The sequence below is a fragment of the Bufo bufo genome, chromosome 1 (genome assembly GCF_905171765.1).
Source record: "Bufo bufo chromosome 1, aBufBuf1.1, whole genome shotgun sequence".
Classification (NCBI taxonomy): Eukaryota; Metazoa; Chordata; class Amphibia; order Anura; family Bufonidae; genus Bufo; species Bufo bufo.
This window is the reverse complement of record NC_053389.1, coordinates 459,800,796-459,822,861: the sequence shown is the minus strand read 5'-3', so window position 1 is coordinate 459,822,861 and position 22,066 is coordinate 459,800,796. Positions and strand designations below refer to the sequence as shown.

At 46.8% G+C, this 22,066-nt stretch overlaps 1 protein-coding gene across 1 annotated transcript in view; it reads right to left on the bottom strand.

Annotated features, from left to right (window-relative positions):
* NTS (neurotensin) overlaps window positions 1-22,066 on the bottom strand; it is a 49,712-nt gene that overhangs the window by 4,770 nt on the left and 22,876 nt on the right. The gene's annotated exons all lie outside the window — the stretch shown is intronic.

The window sequence follows — 22,066 nt, the reverse complement described above, 5'->3', positions numbered from 1 at the left end:
TAGTTTGTAAACGCTATAACTTTTACCCAAACCATTTTTTTTTTACCCAAACATATTTTTTTTATCAAAGACATGTAGAACAATAAATTTAGAGCAAAATTTATATATGGATGTTGTTTTTTTTGCAAAATTTTACAACTGAAAGTGAAAAATGTCATTTTTTTGCAAAAAAATCGTTAAATTTCGATTAATAAAAAAAAAATGTAAAAATGTCAGCAGCAATGAAATACCACCAAATGAAAGCTCTATTAGTGAGAAGAAAAGGAGGTAAAATTCATTTGGGTGGTAAGTTGCATGACCGAGCAATAAACCGTTAAAGTTGTGAAGTGCCGATTTGGAAAAAAGGGCCTGGTCACTAGGGGGGTATAAACCTGTGGTCCTTAAGTGGTTAAAGAATAACTAAACTTTTATAACAAATTTTATTATGATGTCCCTAATGCCCCAATAAAACTTTTTCCAATATACTTTAGTAATTAATTTAGTATTTTTCTCAGTCTTTTCCCTACCTAAAGCACACTGTTCACTGTGCGCTTAAGCTCAGTTCTCTGTACACAGCTGACTGCTCAGTACGGAGTGTGAAATTTATGAATAGAGCCGCAGCAGCGCTGTGAGTAAGGGCAGGTGTTAGAATTACTAACTCCTAGCAAAGCACGTGGGTACCCTGTACCCATGTACTATGCCAGGATTTGCTGAGTGGAGCCGGCTCCTATTTCTTCCTGCTCTGCAAAGCTAAGAGCTGACATGCAGTTCTCTTAGCTTAGCGGATCAGGCAGAAGCAGGAGTCCGCTCCCCTAAATCTGTACCCATGTACTATGCCAGAAGGTAGTAATCCTCCGGGGAGCACAGGCAGGAGCATCAATGTACGCTCCTGCCCATACTCACAGCGATGCTGCGGTCTTATTCATACATTTCACAGTCCATACTCCATACACCACTGAGCAGTCAGGAGTGTACAGAGTACTGAGTTTTAAGCGCACAGTGAATGGCATCAGTAGCAGCACAGCATGGAACAGACATAGCAGTAGATGTGTGTGCAGCTGTTTAGGGATGGTAGTAGTAGTGTTTATGCAAATTCGTTTTTACATGACAAAACTGTACAGTACAGAAAGCTTATTGAATATTATGTTAGGACAATCAGAAAACTTTTTGTCACCCTAATGATATTGATCTAGGTGCGCAGGTCCACCCAAGCCATCCAACAGATGTGAAGCAACTTTGAGACTTACTGGCTCTCAGTCAGATGAGAGCTGGTTTGGAATGTCTAATAGTGCACAAGGCTGCCATTGTAAGGTATGCTGACTGTTATCTGTCTCATGGATAGATTGTTGGCTTCCACATACCTGACTTTTGGCATATAGTCTTTGTGTGGTTGTCTATTGTATGTCATAGATAATAGGAGTCCTAGATGCATCCAGCCATCCTCTTAATGCTGTTGCCAAACCATTTTGATGGGGTTTCCATCAATTTCTAATCTTTTTCTGTGAACCAGACACCCTCTTCTCTTCTGAGCAGGGGGTGCCTGGGGTTCTCCCATTGACTTCCATTATGCTCGGGTGCTTGGTAGAGCACTCGAGCATACATGTGTGTTCGGCACGAGCACACAAGCACTTTGGTGCTTGATCAACACTAGTAACAGTGTTCCTCCTGCTCCTCCTCCTTTCAGCCCCAGAGAAGCAATTCAATGGAGTCCTCTCAGTCTTTACTGACCTTTCCTAGTGGGGTGCCTTCTTTGTTTCATAAGAAGTGGCAAGAAAACCCCACCACACTCTACAGCAGATAGTCAAGAGAGTCTCCCTATTGATGAATTGTGTGAGAGCAACAATTGTACTGCCATGAGAAGGAGGTGGCGGAGGCTTCAGACTCCAGGCATAGAGGTGTTGGTGGTGGTAGTAGTGGCACCCATAACCGTGGTATTGGGACAGTGACAGTGGCAGTTGGGGCAAAGCAGAGGAGGGGGAAAATAACCCACAATGATATCCCACAGTTTGATAGAAGCGGAAGGAAGGGTGAGGACTCCAATGATTCTGTTCTGACAGGACCTAGGAACTGGATCAAGGTGCTGGAGAGGAGGCAATATCAAAGGTGGATGGTGATGGCGACAGCAATAAAGAGCAGAGGCCACACACCTTCCAAAAAACAGCCATTGCCACGTCTGCTCCTGCATCTAGTGATGCTGCTGATGCTGTGGGTGGGTTAGGTCCAAAATGAGCTAGAGCAAAGCTGAGCCTGGCTGCCTCTAGCTGATGAACGAGTATATTTCTCTGGCATTTATTCTCCATTCTGCTAGAAGACGAAGGCATTCCTTGTGCAAGCTGTGCAAGAGCAAAATACGATGCAGGCAGGCAAACACAAACATACAGATGCAGCCAAGCTTTAACTTGATGGTTAACGTGTTAAGTAAAAAATGGAACAAAAAAGTTAATAAACTCTTTCAATATACTTCAATGGCCTTTGGCACAAGATGGCACGAGATCACACTATGACGTGTTATCAGAGTTATCAGAGTCAATTTAAGCTGTAATAGATCTGTAGACATCACAGCTGCACTGAACCACATGAAGCTGCATCACCCCATCCCGTGGACAAATAGAGGTGGCAGCCAGCTACCACAACAGGTGTTCTCTCTTTCTCCTGATCCCCCATGCAGCAGCCAGGTGGCATCCATGGTCAGTATGGTGTCTTGCACATTGTCATCATCCCTTTCCACTTCTCCTGCTCAGGCTTCTCCTCCGCTCCATAACCAGTCATTGATAATGGAATGTGTGTTCAGGAAAAAAACTCTACGCCAAGCAATCCGAATTGCTTTCCACCTGGCCAAGCTGCTGGTGGTGCAGTTGCTGCTGTACCATTTTGAGTCTACTGCCTTTAGGTAGCTATTGGCTTGTGCTTAGCCTCACTGGAAGACTCTTAGAAGGTATTTTTTCTCCAAAAAGCCATCCCTGCCTTGTACTCTCATGTGGCGGACAGCAGGGGCCACTCCCTGCGATTCTCATTGGGCGGCAAGGTTCATGCCAAGGTGGACACCAGGAGCAGCTCTTAGGGGCAGGGACAGTACATGGCACACTGACTCAGAGGTCCTTTTGAATCCTCCACAATTGTATTGGCATGGCTCCCACACCAGGCGCTTATCCGTCTCCTTCAACCCTCCATGCACGCTGTCCAGCAGAGCACAGGGTCACTCACACTACCCCTCCATCCTATCACATGTGTCAAGTCAGGTGTCGCCACTCTGTGATGCAACTGATCGATCTCAGTGAGATTAGCCACAGTGGCGAGCAGTTGCTAGAGTGCATCAAGTAGCAAATATCCCGCTGGCTGTCACCCTGCTGACTCAAATTGGGCAAGGCGGTCAGTGACAATGGGTGCAACATGGCCACCCTGAACCTGGGGGAGATAAGTGGTGCAATGCTTTTTAAATAAGTACACTGGTTTGTGGAAAGTGCTGGTGTAGTGTCCCACTACGTAAGGGTGGGCACTACTCAAGGGTCAATTGGGTCACGTTGTTCTCCACCTCCTGTGGAACATGGTTATGGTATTTTACATTGCATTGTAATGTGTATTTTCATATTATCTCCTGTGTACCAGGCCTGTTAGGGGTGTAGTTCCTCCTCCTAGGCAGTAGAGGGAGCTAGGGAACCCCCTAGTATATATAGTCAGGTCCAGTCCAGAGAGAAAGGAGAGTGTGGTCAGAAGCCAAGTGAGCACTTTAGCCAGAGGTTAGCTGAAGAGCAGCTTCTGACATGAAGCTAGATAGCCCAGGTTCCTAGCTTGCACCCAGGATAAGAAGTTGCCTCCTGAAGATATCTAGCACCTTGAAAAGTACAGTGCAGAGCCACTTTTATCCAGCTAAGTAGAAAGCTGAAGGGCAGAAGGATATTTACAGCAAGAGGATTTACACCAGAGGAAGGTTTCCTACCCAAGGATAAAGCCAGCTATAGGGCATACGGGCCTTGGAGAAAGCCAGACAGGATCTGAGGAAAATACAGCCTGATCTGTAAGTGTTATTCCCTCTGAGTATCTTGCAAAGACTTTGCCTGCCACTTATGTGAAGCCTGCCTGTGACCAACATTGTACATGTGGAACTAACTGAAACCTGTAAATAGTTGAACTGTTCAGTAAAAAGAAGTTCTGGTTCACTGCAACTTTGTGTACCTCAATTATTCCTACAACAAATCGGTGTGCCACCGTTACCGGCACTGGCGTCGCGAACTATAAGGGATCTTGCCACCGGCACATTAAACTTCCAACACCCAGGGCACCTCACCTACCACCTGGCCTGGTCCCTATACACAGAGAGTGCCCCAGAGGATTCATGTGCCAGCCTCTCCATCACTGCTGTACGCCTGCCCAGGGTAAATAAAAACTGTGAGTACCAAGAACAACCCTCTGTTTGTTATCTACTCCTGTGACATCACATTCGCTCACCCTGCAGGACTGGCGCGCTGCATATTTTGGCGTCACGAACAGGATGCAAAATATTCCTACGCCATAGTGGAATCTGAACTGTGTGCCATAATTGCCTATTAAGTGATAAATGCCCTATCCGTTTATTAAAAAATTGATGGGCCAAAGAACTGTGGACAATCGCGGTGTGAAAAACTGTATATTGTGGACTGTTTGCTGCTTTCTGAGTCACCGCTTGCTGTCAGTGAATTGACAGCCTTATGCTTAAAGATGGCCACCTAAGCTGACTGGAATTATTGCTGCGCCATCGCTGTATTTTGTTGGCGGGAAGAATTTGGCGCCTTCTGCTGAAAGAGCGGGAAGGACTGTATGTTCGCGCCACCGCCTTATCATCTAATTTGCATGTCTGCCAAGATGGACTCCGCCTCCCCCATGTTGGAGTACCTAGGGGGGCGGCCTCCCGGAGCAGTGGGAGGTCTTGTGTGAAGTACTGAGAGGGATCAAGCATGTTGGAGAGTGAGGATTTCTCTAACCGAATGGCTTCACCTACAGTCAAGACTACAGAGCCTGCAATTATCGAGGAGGGAGAAGCACCACCCGCCTATACTCCGGGACCGGAAAGGCCACCTTGCTTCCCTCCGTGGTCGCAGCCCGAAGCCGTGCCCTGGCTCGCGGGGTGGATTTTCCCAGCCTAGTGTGCAATGGCCCTTGCTGATGGCCAAGATACGCGCCGCGGCAATACGAAAGACTACCGAGAAAAAATCTACTTCAAGGAGCTCGCGAAGACAGTGTACGAGCATCATGCGAATACTCAGCCCCGTCTGGAGAGAAGGATGGGAGTGGTGGTAACGTTTGATAAAAGCCGGGGTTTCGGGTTCATCAAGGACTTCTCCATAGGCCGAGACCTTTTTGTGAATCGGAGGTCTGTAAAACGCAGTCACTTACCCGAACATTTGCATAACCTCCGCAAAGGAGAAGAAGTGGAATTTACCCCCGACGAGGGCCTGAGGGGTCCTTATGCCACGGCAATAACCTGTCCCAAGCCGGGACCAGAGGATTGGGAAGAGCTTGAAGAGCCCACCAGTCCAGAATGCGAGCCAGAGAGTCAGGCGGAGCCTGCTCGCAATACTTACCAGGAGAAGGGTTCCTTCACCGGCCCCAATATCTTCTGGCAGCTTACTGTGCTAGAGAAACGGGTTAGTCCCTATCCCTCACCTGAGTTGCCCCGCAGGGAGAAGACACAAGTGGAGATAGAAAACATGCAGAAATTCCACGAGACCCTTGATGTCCTGCGGCGAGGAAAAAGTCATGACTCCGCACCTGCCCCTGCTGCGACAGTACCGGATCCCTGCAGCGGAGCATCGCATGAGGCTCTGGAGGACCAGATCGCCAGGCTAGAAATCCATCTTGATGGCCTGCGTCAACTTGCTGCGTCCAGAGTGGCACCAATACCACCGGACAATAGCGATTCGTCCAAGAACTCTGATGTCCCCGGGCCTGCAGTGAAAGATCATGTCGCCACCAGCTCGGCGACCACCATCCCTGTGCCCGAGAAAGTTTGTTACACCAGGAGTCGGGTCCGTCGCATAAAGCCGGCAACACCCAGACCTATGGAGCCTCCTGCATCGTTAACCCCCAGGCTTGCGGAGCCTGTGCAATTGACAGGCCCATTTGTTCTTCAGTTGCCTGTTAATGCTATTTTGTGGGCCCAGCCAAGCGTGGATTCCCATTCCAGGCCAAGACTCAGAGCGGAACCAGGATGCACCACGTCGGACGATCAGTATGAACTGGACACATACCTGTGAGTAGGCCTGCTAGGCCATGATTGCTGAGGGACCCTTCCAGTAAATTTAACTGTTTCAGGACAGGAGTCCTATGTTTTGGCCCCATGAGCTGCTGTCAGTTACCCACGGCCCAATGGTAGTTGAAAAGCCACTGAGAATACCAATAGCTCTTCTGCCATACTGTTTACCAGGACATCCTGCCTGCTTTAAGTGCTAATCCAATTTGTGCCTGTTGTTTTTGCACCTTACCCTTTTTAACCCCCTTTTCAGGTTGAATAGGGATATTACAGCACTACTTTTATCTACCGGGACTTGCCAGGGGAAAGTATCCCTGAGGTGTAGAGTTCTGTGCTGTGACTTTTTATATGCAATTTTAATTCAAGAACTGTGCCCAGAGATGACCACAATGCATGTGGGCCTCTGAGATGCTGTTTTATGAGACTATCATATTTTATTATTATGGACTATCCTGGTTATTCCTGATACACTGTACCAGGTCAGTGCCCCTGTTCCCTGTATTATCCTGCGTGAAGAGAACGACGCCCCTTTTCACCGCACTTGTTCCTTTGCCAGCGGAGCTACCTGATATTTTCCTTGCAAATGTAGTGATTGTTGTATATGTCTGCTTTGCATTTTTGTCTTTCAGGTCACAGTGTCCAGCTAGGCGGGCCCTCTATGTTGCGCCGAGGTCGGGAAACCTCAAAGTAGCGGTGTATGTAGTGTCCCACTACGTAAGGGTGGGCACTACTCAAGGGTCAATTGGGTCATGTTGTTCTCCACCTCCTGTGGAAAATGGTTATGGTATTTTACATTGCATTGTAATGTGTATTTTCATATTATCTCCTGTGTACCAGGCCTGTTAGGGGTGTAGTTCCTCCTCCTAGGCAGTAGAGGGAGCTAGGGAACCCCCTAGTATATATAGTCAGGTACAGTCCAGAGAGAAAGGAGAGTGTGGTCAGAAGCCAAGTGAGCACTTTAGCCAGAGGTTAGCTGAAGAGCAGCTTCTGACATGCAGCTAGATAGCCCAAGTTCCTAGCTTGCACCCAGGAGAAGAAGTTGCCTCCTGAAGATATCTAGCACCTTGAAAAGTACAGTGCAGAGCCACTTTTATCCAGCTAAGTAGAAAGCTGAAGGGCAGAAGGATATTTACAGCAAGAGGATTTACACCAGAGGAAGGTTTCCCTACCCAAGGATAAAGCCAGCTATAGGGCATACGGGCCTTGGAGAAAGCCAGACAGGATCTAAGGAAAATACAGCCTGATCTGTAAGTGTTATTCCCTCTGAGTATCTTGCAAAGACTTTGCCTGCCACTTATGTGAAGCCTGCCTGTGACCAACATTGTACATGTGGAACTAACTGAAACCTGTAAATAGTTGAACTGTTCAGTAAAAAGAAGTTTTGGTTCACTGCAACTTTGTGTACCTCAATTATTCCTACAACAAATCGGTGTGCCACCATTACCGGCACTGGCGTCATGAACTATAAGGGATCTTTCCACCGGCACATTAAACTTCCAACACCCAGGGCACCTCACCTACCACCTGACCTGGTCCCTATACACAGAGAGTGCCCCAGAGGATTCATGTGCCAGCCTCTCCATCACTGCTGTACGCCTGCCCAGGGTAAATAAAAACTGTGAGTACCAAGAGAAACCCTAGGTTTGTTAACTACCCCTGTGACCTCACATTCGCTCACCCTGCAGGACTGGCGTACTGCACCGGCAAAGTCCAGGAGACAGTCCAAGCACTTCAGCCACTCTTAAGTAACGTTCATTTGGACCTGCAGAGACAGAACATCCTGCCGCTTCACCACTTAAACCGCAGCAGGGGACCACAGCGGAAGAAAAACAGCTGATGAATCTTGCAATCCCACATATAGCTGTTGGGGACACACAAAGGGATTTTGCCATGGAGAAGGAGGATGAGGAGCTTCCACTGCAAGAGAAGGAGAAGGAGCAAGTGGATAGTGATGAGGATGGCACAGGCCACGACACCCATTCATCTAAGTGGAGGACGGAGCCGAAAATTACTGGCTGTTCAGGCACGCTGGCCAGAAATAGGACCTGTTTTCTCGCTTGCGTACGCAGTGACAGGTGTATCGTTGCTGGCAAGTGGTGATACCAAACGGACCAAAGTGCCCTCCACCAGTATACAAAACATTTATTTTGTCAAAATGAGCCAAGCCTGGATTCAGGAGGATTTTCACACTCCTCTGGCTGAGGTCATTCAGTAGATGTGACCTTGCTGGCGGCACCCCATGTTGCCACTATTGCTGCCAGCCTGCCACCATCATGCCACTGCTGCGACCTGCCGACCATTATCTTCCATAATGGTGCTGCTGCCTAAATCATGCTGCTGCCTGCCAACATGCACCATATGGCTGTTGCTGTCTCAGCTGCTGTTGCTCCACACTGCTAATCCCCTACTGCCACCACCATTAACATAGAGTGCCTTGCAAAAGTATTCACCCCCTTGACTTTTTTTGTGTTTTGGTGTCTCACAACCTGAAATTAACATTGATTGTTTGAGGATTTGCATAATTTAATTTACAGAACATGCCCACAACTTTGAAGATGTCTTTTTTTTTTATTGTGAAGCAAACAACAAATAGGAAAAAGTCAATGTGCATAACTATTCACGTCCCTAAAGTCAATACTTTGTATAGCCACCTTTTGTGGCAATCACAGCTCCAAGTCGCTTTGGATAAGTCTGTATGAGCTTGCAACATCTTACCATTGGTATTTTTGCCCATTCCTTCTTGCAAAACTGTTCCAGCTCCTTCAAGTTGGATGGTTTGCGCTTGTGAACAGCAATCTTTAAGTCTGACCACAGATTTCCTATTGGATTGAGATCTGGGCTTTGACTAAGCCATTCCAAGACATTTACATGTTTCTCTTTAAAACACTCAAGTGCTGCTGCAGTGTGTTTGGGGTCATTGTTCTGCTGGAAGGTGAACCTCCATCCTAGCCTCAAATCATGCACAAAGTGATTCAGGTTTTGGTCAAGAATATTCCTGTATTTAGCACCATCCATCTTTCCCTAAACTCTGACCAGTTTCCCAGTCCCGACTGCTGAAAAACATCCCCACAGCATGATGCTGCCACCACCATGTTTCACTGTAGGGATGGTGTTCTTTGGGTGATGTGATGTGTTGGGTTTGTGCCAGACCTAGCGCTTTCTTTGATTGCCGAAAAGTAACATTTTAGTCTCATCAGACCAGAGCACCGTCCTCCATATATTTTGGGAGTCTCCCACATGCCTTTTCACAAACTCACAATGTGCCTTTTAGTTTTTTGCTGAAAGTAATGGCTTTCTTCTGGCCACTCTGCCATAAAGCCCAACTCTATGGAGCGTACGGTTTATTGTTGTCCTATGTATAGATACTCCAGTCGCTGCTGTGGAACTCTTCAGCTCCTCCAGGGTTACCTTAGGTCTCTGTGCTGCCTCTCTGATTAATGTCCTCTTTTTCCGGTCCATGACTTTTGGTGGGCGGCCATCTCTTGGCAGGTTTGCTGTTGTGCCATGTTCTTTCCATTTGGTTATGACAGATTTGATGGTGCTCCTGGGGATCATCAAAGATTTGGATATTTTTTTATAACCTGACCCTGACTTCTACTTCTCAACAACATTGTCCCTTACTTGTTTGGAGAGTTCCTTGGTCTTCATGGCAGTGTTTGGTTAGTGATGCCTCTTGCTTAGTTGTTGCAGCCTCTGGGGCCTTTCAAAAAAGGTGTGTATATGTAATGCAGATCATGTGATACTTAGATTGCACACAGGTGGAGATCATTTCACTAATTATGTGACTTGGTTGCACCAGAGCTTTTTATGGGCTTCCTAACATTGACATATGCATATGCCAATTTTCTGTTTTCTATTTCTAAACAATATTTTTATTTATATATTTTTCTAATTTCACTTCACCAACTTAGACTATTGTGTTCTGATCCATCACATAGAATTCAGATTAACAAAACATTGAACTTAAGGCTGTAATGTAACAAAATACGAAAAAGTTAAGGGGTGAATACTTTTGCAAGCTACTGTAAAGCATGTTCCCCTACTACCACTACTACTATTACTACTACTACCCATATACAGCTGTTTTACTGCCTTGTATCTTCCATGCTATGCTCCTTCTTCTGCCACTACTATTGCCACAACTACTGCCACAAAACATTGTGGGTGAGGGTCTGCTAGTGAGCCTCTAAAACATTAGGAGCGAGGGCAGCCTAATAAGCATGTTGATATGATGGAGGAGGAGGACGAGAAAAGGGAGATAGAATAATTTACCCTTTTTTAGCGGTGGATGGGGTGCATGGGAATACAGTGTATTCAATACACCATAAAAGCCACATTTAGAGTGCCTTTATGTTCAGCTACTTTCCTCTGGTGAAGTAGAGAAGTCAGGGGCAATACAGGCCTTGTTCATTTTTATAAGAGTCAACCGGTCAGCATTTTCAGTTCTGCAGCCAGTGTTGTCAACTGGAAATTTTTGGAGCAATTTTACCACAAGGACCTTCTGGTATTGCACCATTTTGCTCGTCCTCTCCACCACAGAAATGACAGATGAGAAATTCTCTTTGAAGCGGGGGTCGGGAAGGGTGAACAACCAGTAATCGGTGTTGGCCAAAATGCATACAACGCGAGGGTCACGGAAAAGGCAGCCTAACATAAAATCAGCCATGTGTGCCAGAGTCCCAACAGACAATACTTATCTGTCCTCATCAGGAGGATGACTCAATCTCCTCATCCTCTTCCTCTACTTCTACCCATCCACACTAAACAGATGGAATAAAACTTTCATTGGTACTACCCTTTGTAGCAGAGGCAACCGTCTCCTGCTCATTCTCATCCAGCTCCTCATCATCCAATTCGTGCTGAGAAGATGAACTAAGGGTGCTCTGGCTATCACCCTGTGTACATTCTTCCCTCATTTCCACCTCTTGTACATGCAAAGTGTCTGCCTTAATTGTGAGCAGCGAGCGTTTGAGTAGACACAGAAGTGGGATGGTTACGCTAATAATAGATGCATCGCCGATCACCATCTGTGTTGATTCCTCAAAGTTGCATAAAACCTCACAGAGGTCAGACATCAATGCCCACTAGTCGCTTGTGAAGAGCGGAAGTTGACTGGAAAGGCGATGACCATGTTGCAGCTGGTATTCCACTACTGCCCTCTGCTGCTCACAAAGCCTGGCCAACATGTGGAATGTGGAGTTCCAGCGCGTGCTCACGTCGCACAACAGTTGGTGAGCTAGCAATTGCAAGCGGTGCTGCAGCATTGTCAGACCGGCGAAAGCTGTCGATGACTTGCAGAAATGGGTACACATGTGGTGCACCTTCACCAGTAGCTCAGGCAAATTGGGGTAGGTTAGAAACTGCTGAACCACTAGGGTGAACACATGGGCTAGGCATGTTATGTGTGCGAGCTTGCCGAGCTCCAAAGCCGCCACCAATTTACGGCCATTAAAACTCCCAACCATGCCTGGTTGTAGGTTTATTGGCGAGAGCCACAGCTCAGTCTGGTCTCTTATCCCCTGCAACACCTATGCCGTGGTGTGCTGTTTGTCCCCTAAGCATATCAGCTTCAGCACAGCCTGTTTACGCTTCCCGACTGCATTGCTACACTTCATCCAGCTACCGGCTGATGGCTGACTGGTGCTGCATGCGGATTATTCGGAGGTGGAAGTGGGGGAGGAGGAGGAGGAGAAGGTGGGGTGGCAGCCACTATCGTAGGTGGCGGTGGAAATCCTGATGGAATTGTGGCCCGCAATCCTTGGCATCAGTAGCACCTGTGCCATCCCAGGGTACGACTCGCTCCCAGCCTCCGCAACGTTCACCCAGTGTGCCGTCAGGGAAATGTAGCGTCCCTGGCCAAACACCAGACTAAAGCCAAACTAGGCTAATAACCACACTTGTCCCAGATAATAAAACTTAACTTTTACTAACCATATTTAAAAATCCTACAGATGGTTGAATGTGGCTTCATTAGGAGTAACTGATAGAATTGAGTGAACTTTATAAAGACTAACTCCACGTCTGCAGCAGGCTGAAAATCAATGGGTGCAAAGAATGGATATCTCATCTACCATGCTGCCAATAGAGGGGTTAGCCGTCCTAATGACACATGCCGCCGTCATCTGGGTGGGTGTATTCCAAGAATAAAGCTGCGCTCCCGATACCTGCGCCTGGACTTACCTTCTCCAGATGCCCGTTGTTGAACTGCGACTGCGCAGGAACCTTATGATGCCACCCGAGCCTCTGTTCTCAGTGCGCCTGGGTTAACACTTAGTCTGGAAGCGCACCGCTCCATCTAATGCGGCTGCGCGCAGACTTAGTCTCATGGCACAGTAAATATTGGGTGCAGCCCCACCGTCCCTAAGGACTGCGACTGCGTCAGGACAAGCACTTAGCTATATGAAGCATCTCCCCTATCACTTCATCTAAGGATCTCTGCCAGGTCCTTCTTGTCTATTGTAGTTATATTAAGGTATTACATCTGCAATTGAGCTTATGTTATTACTGTAATTACACATCAACACTGTGTCCTTAATTAACAGATCATCCTTAGTGTATCAGAGCTTGATATTTATAGTATAGAGGATATATTCACTATAGTGCCCTTAGCTCAAGGGAAAGTATCCATCACTGTGGGAGTGTATCTGATCCCCTATACAGCTATGTTAAATGAGGTTCATGATCATACGGTTTCTAATATCTACCGCCAAAAGTGGTATCTACCACCAAATATACTCATTACAAAGCATACTTACTGTAACTAATATGCTATAGGCGGTCAAATTGGGTAGATTACACCAGCGTCTTATACTGCAGATAATTATTCTAGAATAGAAGAAAACGTAAAGCCTTCATTAAGGCCTTTTGGGCTGAGACTATCAAGGCGGTATATCCACCTAGTCTCCTCTTGGAGAAGGACTCTATCCAGATCTCCCCTGCGTGCACCTAATGTCTTTTTACATAGGCCCCAGAATTTCAAACAACTCGGATCTCCCCCATGAAAGGTCTAACATGCCTGGGTATCGTAGTATCAGACTTAGTATTAATACTACTAATGTGTTGGCAGATCCATCGTCGAAATTCTTGTGATGTCTTACCAACATACAGCTTTAAACAAGGGCACTGAGCCACATATATTATACCCATTGTTTGGCAGTTTATGAATTGCCTGATCTCATACTTTCTATCATCCACAAGATTGAGAAAGTCTTTGATTTTTTTGATGTACGGACAGAAACTGCACCTCCCACACGGGTAACTACCCACTACGTTAGATCTCAGCCACATAGTTTTAGGGGGATCTTTGCTATAAAGGCTCTGCACTAGATGATCTTTGAGTTTTTTTCCCCCTCCGGTATGTGATGCTAGGTTTGGTCAATAGCACCTCCCTAAGGTCATTATCAGTTTGTAGGATGTGCCAATGCTTCTGCAGGATTTGATACATTCTGCAATGTTGTATATCAAAGGTGCCAGTGCACAGGAGTGCCATTTTCCTCTCACTTAATAGGTCAGAACGGTGGGTGCTCTTTGCCTTTTAAAAAAAGATAACCTCTTTGATGAAATCTTTTATACAGAGTATCACATTCCAGAAGGAACGCAGGGTCATCTGAGCAATTACGACGTGCCCTTATATACTGCCCAGTAGGTATTCCTCTTCTGAGGGGTAGAGGGTGATGGTTCTTCCAATGTAGCAGATTATTTGTAGATGTCGGTTTTCGGTAAACTTCAGTACTGATGCGGCCACCAGAGTCAATGGAGATAGTGTGTTGGTTTATCTCAGCGATAAATTTCATACCTATGACATTGTCATTAACCCTTTCATGACCAAAGGTCATTGATGCCCCAGTGTCCAGGTCAAAATTTACAAATCTGACATGCGTCACTTTATGTGGTAATAGCTTTGGAACACTTTTATTTATCCAAGCCATTCTGAGATTGTCTTCTCGTGACACATTGTACTTCATGACAGTTATAAATTTGAGTCAATATATTTCACCTTTATTTATGAAAAAATCCCAAATTTACAAAAAAAAAAAAAGTCTCAATTTTCAAAATTTCAATTTCTCTGCTTCTAAAACAGAAAGTGATACCTCATAAAATATTTATTACTTAACATTCCCCATATGTATACTTTATGTTGGCATCATTTTAGAAATGTCATTTTATTTTTTAGGACGCTACAAGGCTTAGATATTTAGAAGCAATTCTTAAAATTTTTAAGAAAATTTCCAAAACCCACTTTTTAAGGACCACTTCAGGTCTGAAATCACTTTGTGGGGCTTACATGGTGGATACCCCCCATAAATGACCCCATTGTAGAATCTACACCCCTCAAGTTACTCAAAACTGATTTTACAAACTTTGTTAACCCTTTAGGTGTTCCACAAGAATTAAAGGAAAATGGAGATGAAAATTCTAAATTTCACTTTTTTGGCAGATTTTCCATTTTATTACATTTTTTTCTTTAACACATTGAGGGTTAACAGCCAAGCAAAACTCAATATTTATTACCCTGATTCTGCGGTTTACAGAAACACCCTACATGTGGTCGTAAACTGATGTAAGGGCACACGGCAGGGCGCAGAAGGAAAGGAGCGCCGTATGGTTTTTGGAAGGCAGATTTTGCTGGACTGGTTTTTAGATGCCATGTCCCATTTGAATCCCCCCTGATGCACCCTTACAGTAAAAATTCCCAAAAAGTGACCCTATTTTGGAAACTACAGGATAAGGTGCCAGTTTTATTGGTACTATTTTGGGGTACATATGATTTTTAATTGCTCTATATTACGTTTTTTGTGAGGCAAGGTAACAAAAAAATGGCTGTTTTGTCACCGTTTTGTTATTTTTAATATTTTACAAGATTTATCTGACAGGGTAGATCATGTGCTATTTTAATAGAGCAGGTTGTTACGGACACAGTGATATCAAATATGTCTATTTTGTTTGTTTTTTTGTTTCATTTTACATAATAAAGCATTTTTGAAAAATAAATTACGTTTTTGTGTCCATATTCTGAACGCCATATATTTTTTATTTTTCTGCCGATCGTCTTGTGCAGAGGATCGTTTTTTGCAGAAAGAGTTGAGGTTTTTATTGGTACAATTTTTGGGTACATAAGATTTTTTGATCATTCATTATTACACTTTATGGGGCAAGGTGACCAAAAAATTGGCTGTCTTGGAACAGTTTTTATTTATTTATTTTTACAGCGTTCATCTGATGGGTTAGGTCATGTGACCTTTTAATAGAGCAGATTGTTACAGACGTGGCAATACCCAATATGTATACTTTTTCTTATTTATTTAAGTTTTACACAATAATAGCATTTCTGAAACGCCAAAAATTATGTTTTAGTGTCTCCATAGTCTGAGAGCCATAGCTTTTTTATTTTTTGGGCGATTGTCTTACATAGGGTATCATTTTTTGCGGGATGAGGTGACGGTTTGATTGGTACTATTTTGGGATGTATACGCCTTTTTTATCGCTTGGTGTTGCACTTTTTGTGATGTAAGGTGACAAAAATGGCTTTTTTTTACACTGTATTTATTTTTTAATGTGTTTATTGGACGGGGTCGATCATGTGATATATTTATAGAGACGGTCGTTACGGATGCGGTGATACCTTTATATGTGTTTTTTTGGGTTTTTTATAGGAAAAGGCAATTTATTCTTTTAATTTACTTATTTATTTATTTTAACTTTTATTATTTTCACTTTTTTTTTAATCAAGTCCCTCTTGGATCTTGGATCTTGAAGATCCAGTGGGGCTGATGGTTGTACTATACTTTGCAATGCTCTTGCATTGCAAAGTATAATACTACTAGATTTCCTGTAGGTGGCAACACCGGACGCCTTTGCAAAGCGTCCGGTTGCCATGGCAACCATCGGGCGCTGCAGCCCCGATGGTGGAGAGAGGGAGCCCCCTAACTCTATTAACCCCATGGATGCCGCTACCGTGGCATCTTAGGGGTTACAGCAGAGTGTCATCATAGAGCTGACACTCGCTGCTGATGGCGGCAGCTCAGGAATGGAGCCGCCGCCATCAAACACAGCAGGGGGACCGCATCGGGGGCAGGGGGCACAAATGGGGCATGGCTGGAAACGGTGAGTACGGCCAGCATGGAGGGGGCACAAATGGGGGCAGGATAGATGTATTGGGGCGGGGAGGGGGCAGGGCACGATACATGGATGAGGGGGCGGGGACGAACCGCATCAGGGGCAGGCAGAGGCAGGGCTCACGGTGGTGGTGGTGGGGGGAGTTGGAGGCGCACAGGAAGGGGGCACAGATCAGGGCACCAGGACACATTATACTGTGGGGTGCTGTATACTACAGGGTGCTATACTGCATACTGTGGGGTGCTGTATACTATAGGGTGCTATACTGCATACTGTGGGGTGCTGTATACTATAGGGTGCTATACTGAATACTGTGGGGTGCTATATTCAATAGGGTGCTATACTGCATACTGTGGGGTGCTGGGGTGCACTGCAACGCTAGGGTGAGCCGAGCCCCGGGATCCTTCCTGAACCACAGAGCGGTGCCCACTTCCAGCCCTGTGCCCAGCTGCACAGAGCACTGATCCTGAGCCTGCTGGAGTCTTCAGAACTGTAAGTATTTACAGTAATTCACTGTATTCTACAAGGTGTGTGGATTTTTTTGTGTGTGTTGTGGTGAAGGGCGCGATTGCATGCTTCGGTATGGGAAGGCGGGATCCAGAGGGCCCAAGTAAATTCTTGCCCAGGGTCCAATCAATAGTAAAGATGGCCCTGGGAGCATATGTTCTTCAGCCTTTTTAGGGGTGTGTTAGTGGAAATAAACGAAGCTTATTGTTGTGTGGTGAAGTGAGAAAATTCCAGCCTTTTTTGGGGTATATTAATTTCCTTTTTATTTATTTAGTTGATCTAACAGTATGTCAGACAAAGAAGTGCCAGGCCCTGCACAGGGGAGTGGCAGAGGCCTAAATGTTTCAGGCGCAGGCACAGGTCGCAGCAGAGTAAGGGGGCGTGGCAGCAGGAGTCGCAGTGAGAGGCCTGAGCTCCCGGTGTTAGCTAGAGGTTGTGTCTTGACCAGCAACCCAGCGGTTCTTAAATGGTTGACTCGGTCATCCACTTCGTCCCAAGTGATATCAGACACCCCCAGCCAAGAGTCGGTGAGTTTGTCAGACACAACCCTTAGTTAGCATGGCCCGGGAGCAGGCCCTGTGCCCTCACCTGTCCCAAACCTTCCTCTGTTCTTTTCTGTTCCCTCAGCCAGAGAAGTATTATATGCTGTGGCCTCAGCTCCACTATATAGCGAGGACGAGCTACTAGAGGACAGTCAGCAACTACTGGCCAGCCAACATGTAGGGGAGACATCCGCCGCTTCCTCTGTTAGGCGGGCAAGTAGTGATGAGGAGAGTGGAGTGGGAGCGGGTGATGCAAGCGGTCAGGGTCCTGACCCAGAGACTGTTGAGGAGGACATCAGTGACATGCAGACAGTACTCAATTTTGATGCAGCTGATCGCACTTGGGAGCTGGGTGAATTTGGGGCTTCATCATCATCGGGAGAAGAGGGTAGCAGCTTGCCCATGAGGCAGCGGCAGAGCCAGCAAGTCGCTAGCGTGGCCGGGAGTCAGCAGGGTGGCAGCAGTGGGAGGTCAGGAGCCAAACGTGACCAGGGTAGACCACCCACTTCGCAGGAGCCTACCTGCCCAGAAAGTAGTAGTGCAGGGGTTCACGTAGGCAGCGGCGGTAGCAGTCAGTCAGTGCGGAGTATTGGGGATAAAATCACCTACTCGCGGTGTGGAAGTTTTTTGTTAAGCTGCCGGAGGAGGTAAACATGGCCATTTGCCGAATCTGTGGGAAGAAGGTGAAGCGTGGCACACAGACCTGCGTCAACATATCCAGCATCACCATTAATTGGCCTGAGAGAACCATGGCTCCAATGTGGTGGTCCAGTCTTCCGCAGCAACTGCTGCAGCAACCGCTGCATCACCCAGTGGCACGCACCCGATTTAAGGCAGTCAAGGCTCCACCACCTCAGCCGAAGAAAGCTGTCTGTCCTTCCCATCATCTACCGGTCCTGATGCTCCTGCTCTTCACCCTCCTACTACTCATTAATCATTCCATCAGCAATCGATCACCGAAGCAATTGCCAAGAGACAACACTATGAGTGCATTCATCCAACGGCGCAGAAGCTAAACCTGCTCCTGGCAAAGTTGCTGGTGCTACAGTTCCTCCCTTTCCAAGTGGTGGACTCTGCACCCTTTAGAGGACTGATGGCTTGTGCCGAGCCGAGGTGGAGAGTCCCAAACCATCATTTCCTTGCCAAAAAAGCAGTACCAGCCCTGCAAAAATATGTAGAACAGAAGGTGAAACAGTTCTTGAGCCTGTCGGTGTCTGCCAAAGTGTGGAGCTGTAACTACAGTCAAGGACAATATATGTCCTTCATGGCCCACTGGGTAAATGTGGTTCCTGCCCAGCCAAACCAGCAACTTGGCCAGGTGACGCCGCTTCCACCTCCACGTTCTGACATTGTTGGTCCTGCGCCAATGTCTGCCTCTGCCTCCTCATCCTCTACCGTGTCCTCAGCCTCCACTGTAGGGACAATTGACAGGGCCCCACCAGCACACCACATGTGCAGGGAACGATGGTGTTGCGCTGTTCTGCACCTAGCTTACCTGGGCGAACTGAGTCACACAGGGGAGGAACTGCTCCGCATCCTTCATAAAATTTTTTAATCCTGGCTTTCTCCGCTACAAATCAAAATCGGAACCATGGTGACCGACAACGGACAGAACATGTGTCAGCGTTGCTTCAAGGAGGGATAAGCTATGCACTGTGCATAGAGCGCGTGTTCAATCTGGTTGTCAAGTGTTTCCTGAAGTCTTCCATGCATCTGCAAGACATCCTAAAAATGGCCAGGAAACCTTGAATGCACTTAAGCCACTCGTACACCGCCAAGCTCACCCTCCTTGAGCTGCAGTGGCAGAACGGCATCCCCAACTTAGGCTGATATGTAACGTTTCCACCCGTTGGAATTCCACCTTCCATATGTTGGACTGACTGTACGAACAGAGAAAGGCATAAATGATTTATTGATGATACAGGTGGACAGAGGTACTCCCCATTGTAACTTTGATGTTAGCCAGTGGCAGCTCAGCCGTTTGCTTGTACCCTTTTAGAAGATCACTTTATTTGTCAGTCGCCAGGACTACGGGATGAACAACGACATTACACTGATTCATGTCCTGGAAAAGATGCTGGTAAATCTGTCTGGTCAGGGGACTGGAGACGGGGCACCTACATCTCCCGGCCACATGAGCCCTGTGGGGGTTGAACTGGAGGAGGAGGACATTGGAGCACAAGCAATGTATAGCAAAATGGGTGGTTTTTCTACATAGGTGACAGGAGAGGAGGAGCAGGAGCAGCCGGAGGAGCAAGAGGGAGATGAGGGAGATGAGGAAGATGAGGCAGATGACCCAGGCACACCGTGGCAGTATGCAGTAGAGATGGAGGCAGGGAGTCCCTCCGAGTCACTTGCGCAAATGGCCCGATGTATGCTTAGTTGCTTGCGTAGTGACAGCCGAATTGTCACCATTCGGCAGAGGGATGACTACTGACCACCTTGTTAGACCCTCTCTACCGGTCCAAAATGGGGGCCATTTTTTACACCCACTGAGAGGGAGGACAAACTGAATTACTATCGAGACATCCTATGTAGTAAGTTGGCCACTGCCTATCTGCGCCATTGTCAGTCCTCTCACAGGTCTGACCAGGGGGGCTCTCTGCACTTTCCATGTTCCACTGACATGGCTGCTGTGGAGGGGTGGGAGGGTAGGAGCAGTACCAGCTCCATGACCAGCAACTTAAGTCTAGAGTCGGTGACTAGCATCTTTCTTCACCCGCCTAGTAAAGAAACTACTCACCAGCAATAGTACCTAGATATGGAGCAGAACCTGAACCAGCAGGTGGTGGCATACTTGGACAGCACTCTGCCACCCCATATTGAAGATTCGCTGGACTACTGGGCAGCCAAACTGGATATGTAGCCGCAACTTGCCCTAGTTTTCCCTGGAAAATCAGTCCTGCCCGGCCAGTAGTGTGGCATCAGAGCCGTTGTTTAGTGCGGCGGGGGCCATAGTTACCCCAAGGAGAACTCGCCTGTCCAAAATGTGGAGAGACTGACCTTTGTTAAGATGAATCAGGCGTGGATCAGCCAGGATTTCCAGCTACCAACGCCTGATGCATCAGATGGGTCATCCAGGGCCGTCTTTAACAGCTGCTGCCCCGGGTCCAGTTGCTCCTGGGGGGCCCAAGGCAGCTGCCTTTTGAGCCCCGTTGGCCACTGGTGATGTGGGGGGGCGGCAGCAGGGCACAGGGATATACGCGCTTCCATTTTGGAAGTGCTCATCTCCATAGTCTTCTGTATCACCGTCCTCAGGACAGCGATACAGATGGAAGTGCTGCAGCGGGGCAGTGGAGGGAGAGGCGTCTCCCTTCCCCGTTCCTCTGATAGGCTGCAGGCACTAGGCCTGCAGCCTATCAGAGGCCGATGCAGGTGGCGCAACGCCTGAGCCATACAGTGCGGGACACAGGCCGGAAGAGGCCTGCATCGCATCGCTGCCAGCCTGATGGAGGTAAGTATAAGTGTTTATTTTTTTTATATGGTACTACTACTAGCACATGATCGGGGGGCATCTCTTGGGGCACCTGTTACTGGCACATGATTGTGGGGCATCTATGGGCTCACCTGTTACTGGCACATGATTGGGGGCATCTATGGGGCACTTGTTACTGGCACATGTTTGGGGGCATCTATGGGGGCACCTGTTACTGGCACATGATTGGGGGAATCTATGGGGGCACTTGTTACTGGCACAATATTTGGGGGCATCTATAGGGTCACTTGTTACTGGCACATTATTGGGGGGCATCTATAGGGGCACCTCTTACTGGCACATTATTGGGGGCACTGTGGGGGCATCTATGGGGCACTTCTTACTGGCACATTATTGGTTCCACTTTTTACTGGCACATTATTGGGGGCACTGTGGGGGCATCTATGGGGGAACTTCTTACTGGCCACAAAGAAGGGGTATTATATATGGGGAAGGGGAGAGAGAAGTACTATGGGCTCATCTATGGGGGGCACTAAGAAGGGGTATTTTATACTTGCAAATTATGGGGGACACTGAGGGCATCTACTGGAGAACTATATATGATGTATTTTATACTGGTACATTATGGGGGGCACTAGGAAGAAGGGGGTAGAGGAGAACTGTGGAGCATTTACTGGGGGCACTACATAGGGGTATTTTATACTGGCACATTATAGGGGCACTATGGGGGAATTAGCTCAACTGGGGGCATTAAAAGGGGGTATTTTTTGCACTGGCACTTTAAAAGGATATTATGTTATTACTACTGGGGGTCTATGGGGAAAATTATTACTAGTATGGGCACTATGGGAGCATTATTACTTCTGGAGCACAGTGGGGACATAGTGGGGGCACTGTAGGAGCACTATTACTACCATGTGTGCTCTAGCAGAGAATTATTCCTATTGGTGGGACTTTTGGGAGCACTATTACTGTGATCTAAATATCAAATGGCCTCACAGTACATGTCAACGTTTACTATTTTAGCAAGCTAATTGATGGTCCATCTGGACTAAATACGTCTTTGGATCATGTACTGTTTTTATTAGTTAAAACTTTACTTTTATTTGTTATTTTTTAAATAGATTATTTCACTATATATACATACATAGACACTACTTTGACAATTTAAAACTATCAGTGGTGCGGGCTGCTCTGTCTAATTATTCACATTCATCACCTATAGTAACCTACAACAGTTTTTTTGCCACCATTATTTTT